The sequence below is a fragment of the Euprymna scolopes genome, chromosome 19, assembly GCF_053919585.1.
Source record: "Euprymna scolopes isolate OS-2025 chromosome 19, ASM5391958v1, whole genome shotgun sequence".
NCBI classification, from domain to species: Eukaryota; Metazoa; Mollusca; class Cephalopoda; order Sepiida; family Sepiolidae; genus Euprymna; species Euprymna scolopes.
This window is the reverse complement of record NC_136500.1, coordinates 144,507,055-144,529,783: the sequence shown is the minus strand read 5'-3', so window position 1 is coordinate 144,529,783 and position 22,729 is coordinate 144,507,055. Positions and strand designations below refer to the sequence as shown.

Below are 22,729 nucleotides of genomic sequence, written 5' to 3'. Positions count from 1 at the left end.
TAAAGCCTCGTAAAGAGGTTTTGCTCTGTCTTCCGTTCTATGATAAAACACCACAGAAAGTTTTTTTTATTTTCCAGTCAAAGAACGATAAAATATATATAGGGATTAAATTACAATGATTTCTGAGTTATAGAATCTCAAAATCTTAATAAAATATGAATTAGAGTACAATGATTTCTAGTCACAGAACAGTAAAATGTTAATCAAATATGTATTTAAGTACAATGGTTTTCTAGTCATAAAATGTATGAAATCATTGAAATTTTTATTATTAGTTTCTTATAAACATTTAATGTCTGGTTTTTCAAGAGTAATAATTACTTATAAATGTTTAATCTTGCATGAATAAAAGAACACAGTTATACACACAAAATAATTTTATTCTCAATTTGTTAGAAGGAAAAAGAAGTTGAAAAGCAAATTTTACAATTGTAAAAGAAGGAGCAGTCATACTGTAAATTAAGCTATATTTTCTTATAAAATTATTGAAGCATCATAAAGCGCCGAAATGTACATCCAATCACAATTGGCAGATTTAGAAGTGAACTTTGCACACAAAGTCAATAAAATTATTCAGGCTGATGAAAGCAATAGACATCAAGTTGTATTTATCCACAGATCTTCCAATGAAGGCATTTAAAAATGTTGTTTTGGCGGACAGTGTAAAGAGTATATGCTAACATTTGATTCCATAACAATTTAAATTTGTATTTGAGGATTCTTTTAAGGATAATGTTTTTCACTTTATGGTTGCTATATGTATTCTGTTACATCTCGAGCTTCCAGGGATTGCTTGTAAGTATTTCTGAAGATTTTCTTTTATTAAGTCAGTTTCCTCTCTCACAAGTGGTATGTTTATTTATTTTATTTTAGATTAATTTTTAGGTCCTGATATTTTGTTATCTTTATCAATTAGTTCTATGAGATCAATGGGCTGCCTTCTTAGTTCTGTTCTAAGTATTTCTGAAAATTCTTTTTATTAGGTCAGTTGCCTCTCTCACAACTGGTATAATGTTTATTTATCTGCCTGTTTTGCTCTTTTAAGTCTATACTCATTTGCTCTTTTAAATCTATACTCATTTGGTACTCTGCGTGTGAGTTTTTATATGCCGCACTAAACTTGATTTATTAGAACAAGAATATTTACATATTTTACACAAATGTGGCTTTTCACCAGTGTGAATTCTCATATGTTTACCTAGGGAAGATCTTTGAGAACACGAATATCCACATCTTTTACAAAAATACGGCTTTTCTCCAGTGTGAGTTCTCATATGTGTCACTAAGGTTGATTTAGCAGAACAAGAAAATTTACATACCTGACAAGAATGCGGCTTTTCTCCACTGTGAGTTCTCATATGTGTAACTAAATTTGATTTAACAGAACAAGAAAAGACACATTCTTTACAAGAATATGGCATTTCACCAGTGTGACACCTCATATGTCTTACTAAAAACGATTTTGCAGAACAAGAATATCCACATATTTTACATGAATGTGGATTGTCTCCAGTGTGAAGTTTCGAATGTCTCACTAGATTTGATTTAACAGAACAAGAAAATTCACATATTTCACAAGAATATGGTTTTTCACCAGTGTGAGTTCTCATATGTATTACTAAAAACGATTTTGCAGAACAAGAATATCCACATATTGTACAAAAATGTGACTTTTCTCTGCTGTGTACTTGCATGATTCACTAAACAATATTACAATAAAGTATTTTTTGTTCAATCTTTTCTCAAATGTGTAGTTACACACGTTCTATTAAATATGTCTGTTACTGAAAGAATCACATCAATTTAGCGTTCATCTGCTTTGATTTATCATTGGTCTATTAGATATATTTATTAGTGTATAAGAATATTACATTTCTAAAAGTTGTGATACCTTATTTAAACGTAGGTTACCAGCTTTTTTCTTTATATGTACAAATAATATAGTTATTTAGATGTACTTAAATTTTATACATAGATATCTTTGAAATGTGCAACTTTTTTTAAACATTTTGACAGATTTCGAATAGAATGTAGTCTTTATAATAAAAATTAAAGAAAATATTGTTCAATAAATGCGTTCCATAAATGCATTCAAGCAAATAAAGGAAAATTAATGTATTTCAGTTGTTCACTTTTGTCAATATTATGGGATTGGATTATTTTATGTAGATCTGGCACAACATATTTTGAAAATATGTGGTATTTGATGTATGAGAGTGGTCTGTTTGATTTATTTGTTAGTGCTAAACAACGAATAAGAAGCTGCTTTTTATTTTATGTAGACATATCTATATATCTCCATATATGGAGTTAAATTTCATATAAATATAGAATTTGCCTTGTACATTGTTATTTAGATTATAAACTGTTCTCCATCATTTCGAATTATTTTGGTAACGATAGAATATTATCTTCTTTGTAATAAATGTTCAATAAAGGTGTTCAGTAAATACATTCGATCAGGAACATCTGCAAATAAAGGAAAATTAAATTAAATATTTTCTGTTATTTACTTTTGTAAATATTATTTGATTGAATTAATAAGCACTTAATTCTCTATAAAAAGTAATGTTTATGCATAGAATTTTTTAAAATGAATATATTTTTCCAAAAATGTATATGATTATTTACATAAAAAACAGGTGTATGAATAGAATTTTTAAAAATGAATATCTTTTACTTGTCGAAAATAGATATGATTATTTACCTAAAAAGTAATGTTTATGCATAAAATTTTTAAAAATGAATATCTTTATTTATCGAAAATGTATATGATTATTTACCTAAAAAACATGGTTATGAATAGAATTTTTAAAAAATGAATATTTTTATTTGCCGCAAATAGATATGACTATTTACCTTGGAAGTAATATGTTTATGTATAGAATATTTACAAATATTTTTCTTTACTGAAAAAATAGATAAATTTATTTACCGAAAATTTATATGTTTATTTACAAGATATATTTACACAAATAATTTAAACTGAAAGTTAATTATTTAAAAATATAATTAACTAAAATACATTAGATTAATTTAAAAATCATATGCTAAATTATAATGAAAAAATATACTAAATTAAAATAAAAATCTTTACATTTAATCTTTCAGTAATCTATATACATATATACATCAATCGTCCGTTTGTGTGAATGTATGTATGTATGTTTGTATGTCTGCCAAAAACTTTCATCAGACGCGATGGATCAGTATCGTTTTGAGGCTTGACATCTTGAACGACAAATATCGAAAAATTGACCAAAAACATTAATTCCTTCACCATCACCTGACTGTGTAGGGGGCATGGTTTTTAATGCCGGCTAATCAAAACATTTTTTTAAATTTCGGTTACTTTTGGATTAAAGTTAATTTCTCAAAGAAAAAATTTCACAGAGAAAAAATAGCGTGTAAAATAAAAAATACATGGAATAATTTTATCTCAAATCAAAAACCGTACATTTCACATATAAATTCATCATGACAAAGATTGTCTTTACATTTGTCTGGCAAGAGAAATATAAGTTTTCTTGAATTATTTCTAAGTAAAATATTAAGTCTTAAGATAATGAATTAATACAATAAATGTACTTAATTTTTGCTAAAAAAGGTAATAATTATCCAAAAGTTTGTCAGTGATAGCAACAAAGTTTGTTTATCGTGTGAAAAATTAACATGCCAGCAAAATTCAAAAAAGTATGGAAGTGCACAAAGAATATCATTTCATTATTTAACATTGTTCTGGCATATCGAGCGATTTTTTTTTTTGAGTTGTAGACACCTCCCTTTATTTAAAAGTTCATCACGATTCAGCACAAAATTAATTTTACTCTGAAAGTAAAGGTGTTTGTGCCAACAAGGAGGTATAATTAATTTTTTCCCCTCTCTTTTCTTTGTGTCTTGTTTTTAGTTGATTCTCATACATTAAGCAACAGCTGTTACCAAAGGGTACAAGTCCTCTTGGAGTGAAAAAAGCTGCTCAATACATGCAGGAGACGATTCAAAACGGTTTTATGAATTGAATGGCGGCAATTCTCAATAGCCCCTCAATTTAAATATAACTGTCCTTGGAATTGTACTTGGTCATCAATTGATGTCGTTTTAGGTTTTTAACTATCTGCGGAAGCTCCAGTAACTCATGTGAAAGGCTTAATTCACTGAAAAGAATTTGAAGAGTGTAAACTTTCTCAGGGATAAGACCCAATTCGACAGAAGCCTCTTTAAAAGGTCTTGTTTCTGAGCCTAAAAAGGTTTTCACTTTTGCTGTAGAAAAGCAATTCAGTCTTTCTAGATCAGAGGTATCCAAGTAGGTCCTTTGGCTTCCGGTGTCGAAGAGAAAATTTATTTCCAACTGACTATTCCCTTTTCCTACCACCACGCTGATTACTGGAGACATGAAACCGTAACTACAATCATTCATATGTAAACAGGCGTCCGCATGCACTTTACCTCTCTTGTCTGGGCACATTGCTGTCATATGGGCCTTAACAGTTCAGCTGCTACAGCTACTATTTCTAGCTATTCTCAAAGGGCACATTGCTCCCCTATGTGATTTTTTTAGGCATCTAAAGCACAGCCAAAGTTCCTTGAACCTTGTAATCATGGGAAGTGTAGTATGGACAACTTTCCGAAGAATGTTCATGCTTTTTATAAAACTCACATTTTTTGTGGTTTTGATTCTACTTTAGCATTGAAAACCTTTAGGGAGGAATGTGATTCATCTTCATTTTCTTGGTGGGGGCCTCAGCTTAGCCACAGGGTGCTGTTCAGGTTTCCTAACAATCAAAAACCGTATTAATTTATTTTTATTTCAGACTATAATTCTCATCTTTATTAGTTGTTGTTTTCATCTTTATAGGTTGTTGTTTTCATCTTTATTGGTTGTTGTTTTTTTATTGTTCTTTGAGGTCCGTGGCGCAGTTGATAGAGACGTTAAATCTCTACGGTTCCAGATGGATATTGTCTGAAGATAGTGGTTACAATCCTACCCAAAGCGTGCCAGAGGTTTACTTGGCCAAAACGTGGTGAGACTACAACAACTACGGATGGTAGTGATTGCTGAGAATGCCCTTAGGAGATTCAAAGTTCCTATCCATCGCAGTTACCACCTGACAAAGGCCAGAGGAATAGTTGGCCGAAACGTCGTGAAAATCAACAACCAATAAAGATGAAAGCAACAACTAATCAAGATGAGAATAATAGTCCGAAATAAAAATAAATTAATATATATAATATTCATCTCAAAAATGAATTCCAATTAAAAACCGCTTAATAATTTCTGGTGTCTTCAACAGGATTACTGATAATGTTGGGTAGGTCTTTCCAGAAATCCTTATCAGTTCATTCTTTATGATGGATGGTAATTTTGCAAACAATACCTGAGAAATTATTATTGCACCTGCCGACGTATCAGTTGTATGATGCTCCAAGTTTCCATACATCTGCCTGTGTTTTCACCATGAAGTCCTTCAACCTCACCAAATCTTTTGAATTCTCCAAGCAAAAATCTAATATACGTTGGATTATTTTGCTGCATCCAAGTATTGTTCCTTCAACAATTTTAGAGCCACTGGATAGCTGTCTTCGGAGACTGAAAGGTAGTCAATAAGTTGAAGGGCTCTACCCTCAAGAGAACACCTCGAAAAATACAGCTTTTCCATTTCTGATTGTACTGAAATAGCACAATTCTCAAACTTGATGAGAAAGTCCTTCAAAATTCTCCTATTTCTTTCAAAATCTCTTCCACTGAAATGTGGCTCTTTCGGTTTGATTTTAAAAGGTTCTACTGAAAAGGAAGAATGTGTGGTTGGGTTTGTCATTCTGTCCCATGAGATGCTTGCTGGGAGGTTAGGAGTATGTGCTCATCATGTTCATTTTTGATGGTGATCCTACCACCCTACCACTATGGGTATATTTTTGAGTGTCATTTGGCATGTTTGGGGCTGCACACAAAAGTGGATCCACAGACATCGCACATTTTTGTGGAGCAGTGTTGGGGATGTCTTGCGACATTTGTGGAGTAGGCATCATTGGAATACTTCTTATGTGTTGTCAGTTTCTTCGCAGCACGTGCCCATTGACATTCTTCAGGAGATAAGAGCAATGACCATCTGCCTGGGATACTACAGTAGCTGGGTCCCAGCTTCCAGACACAGGATTCTGTACCCTTACCCATTAGCCATGGTATAGGGGTGGTAGATCTTCCTTGAGTGCAAGTGGTCAAAATACCTCTTTTGGTTCTGCTGACATTGTTGGAATGCACTGTATATCCGATCCTGATCATGGTTGTCGTTTCTGATTTTGGTGATCAGTGGAGATTGGATTCATCTACACATGAGTAGTTGTGCAGGGCTTGGTATGACACTTGAAATTAAGGTGCAGCGCCAGTGCAACAGTGCGATCTCAGGAGTTGTTCCCGACTGTTTGGCTTTCTTGAGAATGGTCTTGATAGTCCTTATTTGACATTCTATGAAGCCATTTCTTTGTGGTCTCCGGGGCAATGTCGTCTCATGATGGAAACCTCATTCTTTGGCAGATTCGCAGTACAGATGACTTGAAAAGTGTGGTCCATTATCACTGACTATCTTTGATGGTATGCCAAACTCTGAGAAGATTTGGCATGTGATGTTCACTATGACACTGCTCGGTGAATGATCAGGTAGGCGTTTGACTATATGATACTTTGAGTAATAGTCAGCTATGATCAACCATTGACTTCTATGGAGATCAAACAGGTCTTTTATTTTTTTACATGGTAGTCACCCCTTATCAAGGCCCAGAAGCCACTCAAGGATAAGGGTCATTGTGTGTACAGTAGTCACTGGGATATTATCATAGTAATCTTTAGTAATGGAGATTTGATAAAGTGTCTTACCTAAGTGGGCGGTTTATCAGGAATTTGCTTATGTTGGACTTGAAAACATCCAAGTTGTAGTCAGGTGGGAAATGCAAACAGAAAAGAGTTCCACAGGCGTGCACTTCTAAGAAAGAAGATTTCTTTATGGAATCTACATTTTGATTTAGGCACAGATAGAGAATGAGGAAAATTATTGAGAGTGGTTTCAGCTAGAGGGGTGTTTTTTTTGCGAAGGATTGGCGATGGGGGACCAGAGATTGGAGCACAGATGAGCAGTTGCCATGGAAATAAAGATAAAACAAAGACAGCTCGCAACATCTCTTCTGTGGGAGGTTGTAGGTAAGAGAAAAGCGCATCCCCTACTAGGCCACATAGTCTATTTTGTACTCTGTCAAGGCAGGATAGGCTGTTTTTAGCAACTCTTGCCCAGATGTGGCAGCAGTACTCCATCCTTGGACGTATTTGGCTTTGATATAGATAGAGAATTGCATCAGCAGTGAGATATCTTCTGGAGTGGTAAAAGGATCCTACCATTATTCCAGCGACCTTGGCAACAGAATGATGTACATGTTCCATTTCAGATCAGGAGTAAAGGTCAATTCCAGAAGCTTGTCAAAACATGGAGCTTCCCCTAGACGAGAGCCATCCGTTTCAATTGATGGCAGATGAGGATCAGAGCATTGATGATGTAAAGATAGGAGCTTGGTTTTAGATGCATGAAAAGTAACCAGCCACCTCTTCCCCCACTGTACAACATACTCAATATCAGAGGAGAGAGAATCAGAGAGAACTTTGTGATTTACGGCCTTATATGTGTTGCCGTAAATGGTCGTGTCATCAGCATAAATGTCAACGAATGATTTAAGTATGTATTTTGGGAGATTATTGATGTAGATCAGGAAGAGAGCTGGGCCCAGGATGGACCCCTGAGGGACTCGAGCATTAATACTGTGGACCTCTGATTTCTGCCCATCAACTACTACTCTTATGAGCCTATCAGAGAGAAATGATTTAATAACTGAGAAAACATTTCTAGTTATACCGTAGCTGGAAATCTTGTGAAGCAGGCCTTTATGCCATACCTTATCGAAAGCCTTTGATATGTCAAGAGCAATTGCCCTAGAAACTGTGCCAACTAGGTCCCATGGTTTTGTTGGGATGTCATGTTGCATAAGTGGCTCTTGCATTTGGGAGGGCTGATATTGTTGACAGATAGTGCATGATTTTGTGAACTGTTCAATGTCTTTGTTTATGTTTACCCAATAAACAGTGTCTTTGGCAAGGAGTTTTGTTTTCTCCTGTCTTAAATGAGCAGCATGAAGTTGTTCTAATGTCTTTTTGAAGTGTTTGGGGGATGACAATTGTTTGTCCTTTGAAGATAAGACCATCATCAATTGAGAGCTGATCTCTTAGACCCCAGAACACTCTGATGTCAGTGGGCAGCTGCTTGATTGTCTCTGGCCATCCCGTGATGATGGTCTCTCTCAGCTGGTTAAGCAGAGGATTCACTGTTGTACACTGTTTTAGCTGTTTGATGCGATCGGTGGAAAAACGAACTGTATCAAGTAGACATCAAGCTCGATAGTGTCCACATTACAAAGTGGTCCGTGCATGTCTATAGGTGTCCTTCTTCGTGGCTCTATGTGGCATGGTACATTGGGGTTGACAACAAGCTTGTGAGTGTTCCGAAATTCACCAATACGGTCGAATCTGTCAGGGTAGTCAAGGTAAGCTACACTATTGATGAGTTGGTGCTGGGCTGAGATGGCACAGTTTATTTTCACTACCCGAAGAGCTACTGATGTTGACATGCTCAATATGGCCCCCTCCTGGTACATCAACCACATAGAATTGGGTATCCAGCCATGGGGAGTTTTTATACTTGCACCTGGTGGTGTCATAACAGTTTATCCTGGTATTGTTGTAGCTTGTTAGTAGACATTGTGTTGAGGTGAGTGAACCGGACGTTGGGTTTCCAGATTTGTCTATACTGCTAGGGTACATGTTGTGGAATATGCAAATAAGCAATGTATTTGCTTGTGCCCCTGTATCTACCTTCAGGTTGAAGGTATGAGTGCCTGACTGGTCCTTCAGCTTGATGCTTCGATCGACAAATGCCTCATTTCGCGAATCTTTCATGTTTGCTGATTTTCTGCTGTTAGTTGTGATGTAGCTAAAGGTGAGGTTCTCCATTGCTGTGACTATGTCAGTCATTGCTCGGTCATCGTGTTTGGTGACACTGTTTATTTTGTTGCCAAACTCCCGTTGTTGCTTATGACTGTTATGTCAGGGCCTTCCTTATTGTCTCTTGGTTTTGTGCTTCCCTGAGATACAAACTGTAGCCCAGTGACCTGTTTTGCTGCATGTGTGGCATATGTCATTCTTGGCAGGGCAGTGTTCTTTGCCAAAACGGTGACTGTGTCTGCAATTTTTGCAAGTTTGTCCATGTTTTCGGTCAATGCCTTGCCATTGGTGTGTACCACGGTTTATTGCAGCTATCTGTGGTGACACCTTTAACTGGTGGAAGTGGTTGACATAAACTGCTGATGCCTCATGTGAACCGGCTAATCTAACAGCTTCCTCGATTCTGTAACCCTTTGGTTTGTTTAATAGTTCCTTTTGCAGTTCGGGTATTGGTGTGCTGGCAATTAGTAACTCGACGAAGCGTTTGTTTAATTCATCGGCACTGAAATCACATTTCTTTTCCAACAGTCGACATCTATTGATAAAGACATCTGTTGTTTTATTTGGTTTCTGCTGGTATTTTCCGAGTTACAGTCTACAAACACTGATTTGTCGCCGGTTCTAGCTGCTCCAAAAATGCAGCGAATATCATTTGTGGATCCTTGTGATCATCATACGACATTGACCAACTGTTATATTTGCGCAAACCTTCTTCGCCGGTCACGAGAAGAATTAAAAGTACTTTATCCTCGTGTTTCGTCACTTTGACGGTGAAATAAAGTTCCATGCATTGTCGAAATAGTTTGAACGATTCGGCAATACATGTTGAGCCCCATTCAAAACTAGGGACTTGCAACAAAACTGTGGCCATTACAATATAAAAGTGTGAAAAAAAGTACAGACAATTTGTCTGGCGTGGGAGGTTTTTTTTTACATAGGCATCACCACTTATCAAGGTCAAGAGGCCATTCGAGGATAAGGGTTAAAGAGTGTAAAGTAGAAATTGGACAATATAGTAATCGTTAATAACGGAAATTTTGTAAATTTGTTAACTTACATGGAACGGTTCATCAAAAACTTGTTTACGTTAGACTTGAAGACAACCATATTGTAGTTAGCTGGAAAGCAGGAAAACAGAAGATAATTCCACAGATGTGCAGTTCTAAGAAAGACACTTTGTTCATGGAATCTACGTTTAGGTTTAGGCACAGATAAAGAGTAGGGGAAATTAGTGATAGTGTTTTCTGCTAGGCGGGTGTTTCTTGTGAAAGTTTTGCAAAGGGGGACCATAGATTGCAGCTCAGCCAAGCACTTGCCATGAAAATAACGATAAAGCAGAGACAAACTCGCAACATCTTTTCTGTGAGAAAGAGGTTGCAGGGAAGACAAAAGGACATCCCCTACGAGGTTACAAAGTCTATTTTGAACACTATCAAGGCAGGATAAGTCCTTTCTAGAAGCTCCTGCCCAAATGTGGCAACAGTACTCCATCCTTGGACGTACCTGGCTCTTATATAGATAGAGAATTGTATCAGCAGTGAGATATCTACTGGATCGATAGAAGGATCCCACCATTTTTCCAGTGGCCTTGGCAACGGATTTGATGTATGTGTTCCATTTAAGATCAGGAGTAAAGGTCAAGCCCAGAAGCTTGTTAAAACATGAGGCCTCCCAAGACAAGAGCCATTCATTTCAATTGATGTCAGATGAGGATCAGATCAGGTTAGAAAAAAAAAGAAATAAAAATAATCCGAACATGTGGTAATTGGTTCAGCATGCAAGGGAAGAAAAAAAAAATTGCTTTTTTTTTGCTCACTATTTTACCCTTTCTTTTTTCCTTTTTTTTTTGTTTGTGACGTTATAAGATTATGTGTTGTATGATAATACCGCTTGCACCATGTCATGCTGTGTTGTGCATGGGTGTGTAATAATGTGACTTGGAACATGTGTGTCTGGTTGGTAAGAAATGAACTGAAATAATTGCGTCTCACTTTATTACTAGATTGCTATGCGCATGCGTGAGTGCATACAAAAGTTAGATCAAGAAACCAGCACTAAAGAGTTTATATAAAAGTTACTAAAACGAAAGAGCAGCGATATCATTACAGGGTTGAAGGACTTGGTTTGTTCTGGGATACTAGTGGCTTCCTGACTATGAAGGTTGAAGGTTGGTTCAATGTTGGGGGACCTCCTGTCTTCCATAGGGACCTCTGAAGTATTTCCTTTACTGCCCGTACAACCCCCAGTCGGCTTCGCACCTCTCTCTTTTATCTAAAAGAAGCTTGAAATAGTTCAGCTAACGATTCAGCTTCCTCTTCGGCAGTCAGTTGTTCCTCCATACTCCATGATACACCCTCTAGCTCTTGTGGTTAAAAGTAAAGAACCTTACCTCATGCATCGTGCGGCTGGTGTTAGGAAAGAAAAGAAAGAGAAAATAAAAATGGCCGCCCCCTGGTATTTATGGACTGATAATCACGTGATGTGACGAGAGGGGGGAGGGGTATGCAAATGAGATGTAGTTGGGTCTCTCTATAAAAGAGCTGTCTTCTTTATTTTGGGCGTCAGTGTGGAAAGTACAGAGAGAAGAGAACAGTTGGATTTGAGTTTGAGACTTTTGATCTGAGGTTGAGTTCAAATTTAACGTCAGCTCTTCTAGCCATCCTTCTATATCCTTTTCAAAGGATAAAACCACATTCAAGGACAGAGGTTCTACTTCCATACCCACGACAGTCATCCTTATTTTTCTTTGAAGAAGGTCTAGTCTTCTCTCTAGTTCCCTCCGAGTAACAGGGGCATCCATTTTTTTTTTTTTTTTGCAATTCGTTTCAAAGTGTCGGATTTTTAACCGACTAAAGTGGGGGGGGGTCAGACGTTTCTGCAACTCAACGTGTTAAATCTGAACTCGACATAGAAGGAAAAAAAAACAATGAACCTCTTACCTTGCATGGTGAATCCTCCACGGCTTTTCTCGGTTAACTGGAACTGCAACAAATTGCCTCATTGTTTACAACAACAGATCATCCTTGCAATAAGTAATTACGAAACGTATAACTGGACTAAACAAAAAGACCAACAACACATGTTAACAATAGGGGTGTTTTTACAACCCACTAGTCGATTCTATGCAAATGTTAATCCGATCTACGTGAGTGGACAACAAACCAACACTATCATAAAATCAGTCGACCAAGCATTTTCAAACCTTTTGCTTGAATGACTGCCACACAGAATTCCATTGATTCACCCCCCCCCATCGAGTTCCGATAAGTAAAAATTACCACAGTTTTTTCAATTGTTATAATTTATGATGCTTTATTTTCATTAAAAAAAAAAAAGCCAAAATAAATTCATGCATTTTTTTTTTTTACCACTGAAAGCCATAACTTTAGTAAAAGTATTTTTTGGTTTTTAAAAAAAAGTGCTCGTGCAGAAGTGATCCGTGCTATTTTTTTAATCGTATTTCTAAGATTAATTACAGTTTTATGACATTTTTTTTATTCAATTGTAAGGTTGAAGTATAGAATAGGTACAAAAAAACCTCCCCTCCACATGTTAAGAATGGCTTTTTTAAATAATGACGTTATTATTTACGTCCGGATCACTCTCTGCACTAGTACCTTAAAAAATAATACATTTCCACTAAGATTTGAATAAAAATAACGAGTTAATTATATTTCGGGGTCATTATTTGATAAATACTGAAAATTTCATTAAAATTGGTGGTACTTGTACAGTTTAGTCAAGACATTAAAAAATGAAAATATCGAAAAAAGTTTAAATTGTATGTATCCGTTATGAGATGAAGTTCTCTGGAAAAAAAATTCACTTAATTTCATCAAGTAGTTTACAGCGAAAAACAATTTGTTATGATACCGAGCAAAAGGTTCAATTTTTAGGAAGAAAAACTAGTTATTAAAGATGAGGAGGGAGTGTCGGCGCTTTACATGGAGTTATCTCCAGTGTCGTTTCTAAAATTCAGACAAAAATTTAAAACAAATCCAAGATGTCTGCCTTCAACGCGCACTCATAAAAACGTGTTGGTAATCTAAAAGAAAGAGAGAGCCTGTTTTCTCCGTTTGACTATAGGTGGCGTTAATGTCTGTCCACCCAGTTACGGAAGCACAAAATATATATAATGGCACCCTTGAAATAAAAATAAATGTTTTTGTTATATTTTAATTTTAAACATGTTTTGTTTGTTTTTTTGCAAACATATTTACGTTTTTTTTTTCAAACATATTTACGTTTTTTTTTTTGTTTTTTTTGCAAACATATTTAAGTTTTATTTTTCCAAACATTTACGTTTTGTTGCTTGTTTAGTTTCAAACATTTACGTTTTTTTTTTTTTTTTTTTTTTTTTTGCAAGCATAAACTAAATATTTTTGAAATATTTTTCTTTTTGAAAAGTTTGCTTATGCACTTATTGTACCGCGCTATTTTTTAATAGTAGTTTCAAGTAAGATTCAGGTTTTACAATATCCTTTTTCAAATATATATATAAATTTTCGCGGAAAGGGTAAAATAGGGGCAGAAAAATTAAGAAAAAAAGGAGGGGGTCCATAAAAAAAAGATAAAAGAAAAAACGTTGATTTTTTTTTTTTATTATTATAAGAGCGTAAAAAATACTCGCGGAAAAACAGTTGTACCCATAAATATGTTTAAAAGAAAAATATAGCAAAAACATTTAGTTTATGCTTGCAAAAAACAAAAAAAAAACGTAAATGTTTGGAAAAATAAAACTTAAATATGTTTGCAAAAACAAAACAAAACGTAAATATGTTTGAAAAAAAAACAAAAAAACTTAAATATGTTTGCAAAAAAAAAAAAAAAAAACATGTTTAAAAAAAAAAAAAAATTACTCGATCAAATTAAGTGACATTTTTTTTTTTTTTTTTTTCGGAGATCTTCACGTCAAAACGGATACGTACAATATAACTTTTTTTCGATATTTTCATTTTTTTAATGTCTTCATTAGACTGTACAAGTGCCAAATTGGTTAATTACCTGATTTTGGGTGGATTTTCAAATAAAGGGAGGAGTCAAAATGTTTATACATTTTGAGCATCGGCATTCATTTTGCACGTACCGTGTTTAATGTTTACGATTATTTTAAAATTTATTAAATGAAATTTTTTAAGGTGTAAAATAAAGGAAAAACTTACCTTAAATTCAATAGGCGGGACTGAATTCGTTTTTGCTTTTGTGTTCGAAACAGAAAATTTGTTTTGGTTGTTAGGAATTCTTTAATAAATTGATGCAACTTTTGTTTTGTGCGTCTTTTTCATTAAAAAATAAAATAAAAAAGAGTCTAAATGAAAAGATGAAAAACTCAATTTAAATGTGAAAATATTAAAACAAAAAAAAACAAAAAAATCAGCTGCTAAAGAACAAAGAATTTAGGTCGTCAAAACACGGTGTAATCATTAATACGTTCCTCGTATTAAAATATCCGTGCATGAGTTAAGTTTGTAGAATTGTTTTTCTATCAAATTTAGATTATATTTGTCAATGTTTAAGATTTGTTGAGATTTCTTTTGTAAATTTTCCTTTTGTGTGTCCAATTCATTCTCTCTCTCTCTCTCTCTCTCTCTCTCTCTCTCTCTCTCATATATATATATATATATATATATATATATATATATATATAATTATTTTTTTACTATAATAATTAAATACCTACAGACACTAGTGTTTCATCCTTTCGGGATTCTTCAGTGCAGGGTGTCACAATTACTACCAGTCGAACGATTCGAACCCCGCGACACGAGACATCTCTGGCTCGATTAGCGGAGACCGTATCCATTCGGCTACCATTAATCGTGTGAAATAGCGTTGAATTTTAAACATTTTAAATTTAAATGTTCATTACGTCAGACAGACAGTGATCAAGTCGTTATACGACGATCTACGCATAAGAGCTAAATTGACCGACTTTTATTCAACAGAAAGTGCTCAACTATAAGAAACGTATTTCTTAAAGGGGCTGTCATAATTATTTTTTTACTATAATAATTAAATACCTACAGACACTAGTGTTTCATCCTTTCGGGATTCTTCAGTGCAGGGTGTCACAATTACTACCAGTCGAACGATTCGAACCCCGCGACACGAGACATCTCTGGCTCGATTAGCGGAGACCGTATCCATTCGGCTACCATTAATCGTGTGAAATAGCGTTGAATTTTAAACATTTTAAATTTAAATGTTCATTACGTCAGACAGACAGTGATCAAGTCGTTATACGACGATCTACGCATAAGAGCTAAATTGACCGACTTTTATTCAACAGAAAGTGCTCAACTATAAGAAACGTATTTCTTAAAGGGGCTGTCATAATTATTTTTTTACTATAATAATTAAATACCTACAGACACTAGTGTTTCATCCTTTCGGGATTCTTCAGTGCAGGGTGTCACAATTACTACCAGTCGAACGATTCGAACCCCGCGACACGAGACATCTCTGGCTCGATTAGCGGAGACCGTATCCATTCGGCTACCATTAATCGTGTGAAATAGCGTTGAATTTTAAACATTTTAAATTTAAATGTTCATTACGTCAGACAGACAGTGATCAAGTCGTTATACGACGATCTACGCATAAGAGCTAAATTGACCGACTTTTATTCAACAGAAAGTGCTCAACTATAAGAAACGTATTTCTTAAAGGGGCTGTCATTGACAATAAATATTGAAAATAATTTGACAAAAGTTTGGTCCTTTAAAACATAGTCTCCTCATCAGCAAAAATAGGGGGGGGGGAGAAGTTAAAGTCTTTAACTTCTCCCCCCCCCCTATTTTTGATGGGAGAGGAGACTATGTTTTTAAGGACCAAACTTTTGTCAAATTATTTTCAATATTTATTGTCAATTTCAATAAAATGAACATCTTTTCCGAAACGATCGTACAATAGAGTTGATTTTGTTTGTTTTTAGTCAACCAGATTTAAGGAAGAGAATTTCTCTTCTTTGGACATAAATCAGAACGATTCTGGAGATGGTCAATCTTGAGAATGAACTTTCTGTTAAATCATTCTCTGCCCTGCAGAAATCTGTGGAGGAATATTTGACCGAAGTAGATATATGTGCCAGTAAAATCCAACTTCAATCTTCTGAGGAAGAGGATTGGATTCAAATTGAGAAGGAGTCTCTTGCGCACACCCTGAGCTTCCAAAGAGAATTAGAGCATTTTCAAGTTCAAGCACCGTAGACTCCCTGAGTCTCCGTCCATGTTCCCCATAAATTGGAAGAGTTGGGTCCTCATTTACTGTAAAACCAAATTCAGATCATGGGACCCACCTTCGAGGGATTGGACATGCAATCTATCCCTATGAGCTTCAAGGATTTCTTGTCACATTTTGAGAATTGTGTAGCTGGCATGGCCAATGATGCCGAGAGTCTAATTTTTTTAAGTGTTCAGTGTCTGGCCAATCCCTGTGGTTGATTAATCATCTTTCTATCAGTATCAGAAATTATAAGGTGGCTCTTTCGGTCCTGAGGAGCGAATATCTCGATGAAGATGAAATCATAGATAACATCTTCCAGGACATATTGGACTTCTCCTGTAAACAGGACAGATCTTTTACTGCCTTGGCTAACTACATATCTTAAGAAGCTTCCCTTCTGGCTGAGTTGGAGGCCTCTTTTGATTGTTCGTTTTAAAATGACTTTTCTTCTGGGGCTCGGCTTATGGCCAAATTATGGCAAAATTCCTCAAGGAGGTCAAAGGAGAGTTGATCCTAATTTCTGGTTGGAGAATCCCCACCTTGTCATCAATTCTCATGTATACTAAGGAAGCTGTTAAACGTCTTCTTATTAAGGGGATAGGATTCCTGGCTCGACCTGTAACACTATGCGGGGGTACCTTTCATAAACAGACTTATGTCTAGAGATGTTTTTTTTTAATTAAAAGTCCTCTTAAACCTAAACCCTTTTGGGTTCTCGGTATTATACTGGAAATGTTTTATGGTGAGGATTGTGTAGTCCGGTCTGCAAACGTTAGTTAGAGTGGAGCAAGGCAATGCACATTCACCTGTTGAAGAACCTCTTTCCCCTTGAGCTCTTTTTAAACAGCGAGAATCGGGTTCAGTCCATACCTGCATCGGTCGATACTGCTGTTTTAATCGACACCTTCCCAGGAAGAAGAGGTGATTTGGCTTTGTCACATATGCAGTTCCCCACAAGGTGATCAGGATATGATCGGTTGCGACGGATGTGATGACTGGTGTCACTTCAGGTGTGTGGGAATTGTTTCTCCACCTCATAAAAGGCAGAAGTGATATTGTCCGGATTGCGCACCTAAGAGACAACGACGAGGTAGGCCTAGCCTCCTCCCAGAATAGTTAGGGACGCCCCCCCAAAAGAATAAAACAAAAAATACTAATATGTTAATTATCTTAAGTAATTGCATATCTTAATATCCTTTGTTTTTTCATGCATTTTCATTTTTCTTCTCTTTCTTGGGAATCGTGTGAAGAAAAGGATTAATGATTGCTCAAGAAGAGAAGGGCCGGCGAGCACTAACCTTGAATACTGACAAAGAATTGTTGTTGTTGTTGTTGTTATCCATGTTGCAAGTTGCATTTCAGTGAAAAGAGAAAAGGAACTGAAACGAAGAGTTGAAAGAAGACGCGAACAAGTGTGTGACGGGTATAAAAAGAAGTATATTTTATTTGGGACAGGAAGAGGAAGCGGGGAGTGAAACAAGGGATTATGGGATTACAACGTAAAAGGGAGGTAATCATAAAAGGGTCTATGATGAAAGTTATCGTACTTACTTTCAACACCCCCTTGCTCTCAGCACATTATTTATTTATTTATTTTTTCTTTACAAAAACAAAGATATGTGAGAGCAGATTAGTGTCAGTTTAGGACCCGAATAAAAACGTTTTAAACCTGTCCAGCTTCGTCTGGGTTGGAGGTTTTGTCATGATGTCGGCTGTCATGCTGTGTTGTGCATAAATGTGTAAGAATAAGATTGGAACACGTGTGTTTGGTTGGTAAGAAGGGAACTGAATAATGGCGCCCCACTTATTGATTAATTGCTATGCGCATGCGTGAGTACATACAAAAGTTAGATCACGAAACCGGAACGAAAGAGTCTATATAAAAGTTACTGAAACGAAAGAGCAGCGCTATCATTACATCTCCCTTTCTCTGAAAACAACGATGACTTAGGTATGTAAAACAAAACAAAGAAAATGGAAAAGCTGGTTCAGGGTAGACTGCCTGAACAGCTACAGCGAAGCAGGGGATTATTCTGCCCCATGAGATGCTTGCTGGGAGGTTATGAGTGTTTGCTCATCATAGGTTCACTTTTGATGGTGGTCGTACCACCCTACCACTACGGGTACGTTTTTGAGTGTCATTTGGTATGTTTGGGGATGCACACACAAGTGGATCCACAGACGTCGCACATTTTTGTGGAGCTGTGTTGGGGAGGTCTTGCGACATTTGCATTTGTGGGGTAGGCGTCACTGGAATACCTCTTATGTGTTGTCGGTTTATTCGCAGCACATGCCCATTGACATTCTCCAGGAGATAGGAGCGGTGACATCTACCTGGGATACTACAGTCGCTGGGTCCCAGCTTTCGAACACAGGAGTCTGTACCCTTACCCGTTGACCATGGTATAGGGGTGGTAGATCTTCCTTAAGTGCATATTGATCAAAATACCTCTTTTGGTTCTGCTGGCGTTTAGCAGTATCAGAATTTGGGGGGAATTTTCAGCCGAGTCGCCATTTTGAATAGACACCTATCTTTCTATCAGATTCTAAAAATATGAAAACGTAATTTAAACCCGTAAATTTTATTTCAATAAAACGAGCAAAAACCAAATTTTAATATCGTAAAAGCTTTAATAGAGAAATAAACAATTTTATTTATTTTTCCTTCGATTTCTTCACTTAACATTTCACGGAATGTCGAACAAATAACATTACTTGAATCTTACGATAAATATTTAACGGCAAAATAAAGAACTTACCTGGTTAATGAGTAAGATATGCTTTCTTTTAATCTTCCTGTATGAGAATTTATTCATATTTATGTATTATAATCCATGTATTTTTTAAATGGAAGGATTTTTCCAACACATATCGCGACAACGCGTGTCTTTCAAGAAAGTTGTAAAGACACCGGATGTTAAGATTACACTTACTTATGTATGGAAGCCTATAAGTGTAAACAAAAAAACACTAATTCAGAAACCTTAATAATCTCGATATTGGATTATATTCTTTCAAATTTTCCACTTTTAAAGGTTTTCAGAGGCGCTGAAAACGGAAATAACCATTTATATATACGGCAAACGAAACTAGTAGTTTCCAAGATAAAAAATTTTACAAATGGTCACAAAGTGGGGGGGTCACTTTTCTATAATGATGTGACGTCAAATGGGCACCCACTTTATGGCCACATTGCAATGAACAGATTTGGCCGTAATGTTAAAGGAATTTTCGAGGGTGGCTTCATATTGACCCTATATGAATAAAGGGAGATAACATCGTCCTTTTTTTAATGTGGGCGCCTTTACGCTATCGTACATGAAAACTGGGATTTTTCATTTTTGGATTTACACGGATTACGAAATGACGAAGATATGCAATGTATTTTTTTTTTAAATATCTTAAAGAAATACCTGAATTTTTTTTTATTTATTATACTATAAATCTGCATTATAGGGTTTCGTCTTTTTTTTATATCGAAAAAAAGGAAACCAGGAATTAAATATAAAAATATACACTGACCGAAAAATAATGACTGGAAAATTCTAAACAAAAATAAAGCTTCCACGTAAAAAAAAAAACAAAACAAAAAAAAAACACGTGGTTATCGAAAAAAGAAGAATTTACATTTTGGACTTTACCGGTAAATTTACAGATAAGTGATATTTTTTTGTTGTTTTAAATTTGAGTATTTTATTTATTGATGTTTTATCTTCAATTTGTGATATATAAAACGTGTCGAACAAAATTAATTATTAAAATTCTCATAGACATTTCAAAATGGGGGATGGGTGAATTTATAAAACAACGTTTGTCTAAAATATTATATTCAGTTTATCGGAAAGAGCATAAAATTTTACATTCACCCTGAAAAAAACGTAACAATTGAACGAATAGGAAAATTTTGATAGATTTTTAAAGTTTAAAAATTGAAAAATATTCATCTCATAAAAATCAATTGATTTCATTACGTAACAAAATGGCTCCCAGAGCGCACGCACGCACTTTGTAAACAATGTTTTTTAAACAATGAAAAATAATATTTCTATTATTTTTTTAAACAACTTAAATAGTTTATTTTGGAAGCATATTCTATAAAGAAAATAAATAACCCACTTTAGAAAGAGAAATTACGAGTTTTCTAGATTTTATTCGCAGTTTTCTGTTAGGGGTGTCAAAAATTCCCCCAAAATTCTGATACTGCTAGGAATGCGCTGTATATCTGATCCCGATCAGGGTTGTCGTTTCTGATTTTTGTGATCAGTGGAGATTGGATTCGTCTACCCATGAGTAGTTGTGCAGGGCTTGGTATGACACTTGAAATTGGGCTGCAGCGCCAGTGCAACAGTGCGATCTCAGTTGTTCCCGACTGTTTGGCTTTCTTGAGAATATTTTTGATAGTCCTTATTTGACGTTCTATGAAGCCTGAAGCCATTCCCTCGTGGAGAAGTTAGCGAGCACCTGTTGTTTTGCACAAAGGTTCAATCAACGACAGCAGATGAATTGCTCAACAACATTGTTGGTACACACTAGAATCAGTAAACATAGACTTTGGTAAAGCGTTGGATCTACTTGACACTGCGTTGAAACAGCTGTATGAACTTCGAGATGATCCTCAGAGAATTTTGGATGGATTGGAGAACGATTTTTCTGAAATTGAATGGGAGGAGAGACGTGTTGCAAGGAAGAAACGCATGCCTGGCGAACTTGCATTTGATGAGCCTGCTGCCTCAGCCTAGGAAAAGTGGCGCCGAGATGTATTCTACATCGCGTTGGATTCCGTCATCTCTGGGATACACAAACGTTTTACGCAAAGCAGGCATGTTTTAGAAGCGTTCAGTGTGTTTTTCCCCGAGTATTCCCCAATTTCCAGGAACGATTTCCAACAACTGTCCATGTGGAACAAAACATCCGAGAATTTTGCAACACGTATGGAATTGATTCGCATCAATGTGCTAAAGAGTTGTTTAGCTTTTCATCCACATTCAAAATGTTTATTTTTGATAACAACAGCGCCGTGGAGCTGGGTAGCGAAGACGTGTCACTGTCAGCTGCAGAGAGTGATGATGGCTTTTGCGATCCATCCCATGAAGCTACTGTCACTCCAGAAGATCGTGCATCTGCCAAAGTTCGCACATTTATAGACTGTTTAGCTATTTTCACTAATGCAAAGTTTCAGTTGATTGATGCATATCCCACACTTGTTCGCGTGTATGCCATCGCAGTGGCGATACCCATCACTTCCTGTTCCGCGGAGCGGTCTTTCTCAACCCTCAAACGGGTTAAAACAAGATTACGCTCCACAATGGGCCAAGAGAGATTGGAGGGCTTACTGCGTTTGTCAATCGAACGAAAGATTTGGAGGGGTCTAGATAGGGACAGACTGATTGACCTACTCGGGAAATCGTCGAAGGAGCTAGGCATGGCCCTTTTGCCCTGAACATTTACTTCCACGTTTCTTCCATGTTTATCCATTTGTGCCTCAAAACGTCCCTAGATGATGTTTTTGTTCCATAACTTTTTGATCCTCCAATAAATGCGTTAATCTGTCTTTCGCTATGTTGTGTTCTTTTTTGATGTCTATGTTGTGTTGTTTTCATGATTCGTTTTGCTGTGTAAGTAATTAGTTTCATTATGTACGTGATTTGTATCATCCTGTATTGCAACATTAATAATTAATTTTGCCAAGCTGTTGATATTGGATTGCATGTTTAGTGTAATACAACAGTGAGTGACTCGCTCTCCGACCCAAACCTCTCCTCTAGCTTACCTTTCTTTTCGACATGTCCTAAAACAAGTTTAATGATCAAATACTAGAATTTAGCACTGTTTATTGGAGCAGATTAAGGGAAAAAACAAGTCTGGAAGGCCATTTTCCTGCCATCTGGGATTTTGAAGATCAAAATTTTCTCCACAGCGCCCAACCATGGTGAGCACCGCTGACACAGGAGGGGGAGAAGAAGTTAATACCATTGGGAAGGCACGGCTCCAAGGGGGCATTGTCCCCAACCCACCCACAAAAGATGATTTTTGTTCCATAATGCCCCAGGGGGGGGCACACCATCGGTGCCAGACAGGTGAGAATGGTTAACAGTTTCCCATGAATATTTTATTGACCTTTATAATTATTAAATAAAGGCTGACCACTCCATCAGCCTGATTGCACTTAATGGACGCATATGATAATAATTGAATGAATAAATGAATATGCTGATTTTATTCTGGTTGGTCCCGAAAAACTGCAGTAACGTCAACAAAATCATAAAGTTTGTGCCGAAGAAAAGTTAGCTGCTATATTTGGTCAAAATATTAGTTGCATGTTGCTACAGGTTCCCAATATACTGATTAAATTTGATTTTTCGAACACCAAACCTGCAGTTAGTACCAATTGTACTAAGTGTATTTTCAAATTGCAAGAAAAGACCACCCAGAATGCCACAGTTCGTACCATTTGTACTAAGTGTATTT

The 22,729-nt window shown here is 36.0% G+C and overlaps 1 long non-coding RNA gene across 1 annotated transcript; it reads right to left on the bottom strand.

Annotated features, from left to right (window-relative positions):
• Positions 1–364: 364 nt before the first annotated feature.
• LOC145240026 (uncharacterized) lies at positions 365–14,424 on the bottom strand. The gene is made up of 3 exons (XR_013862470.1): positions 14,200–14,424; positions 11,977–12,019; positions 365–2,469 (listed from the first exon to the last, which is right to left on the bottom strand). It is a non-coding gene; the product is annotated as an uncharacterized LOC145240026 (long non-coding RNA).
• Positions 14,425–22,729: the final 8,305 nt, after the last annotated feature.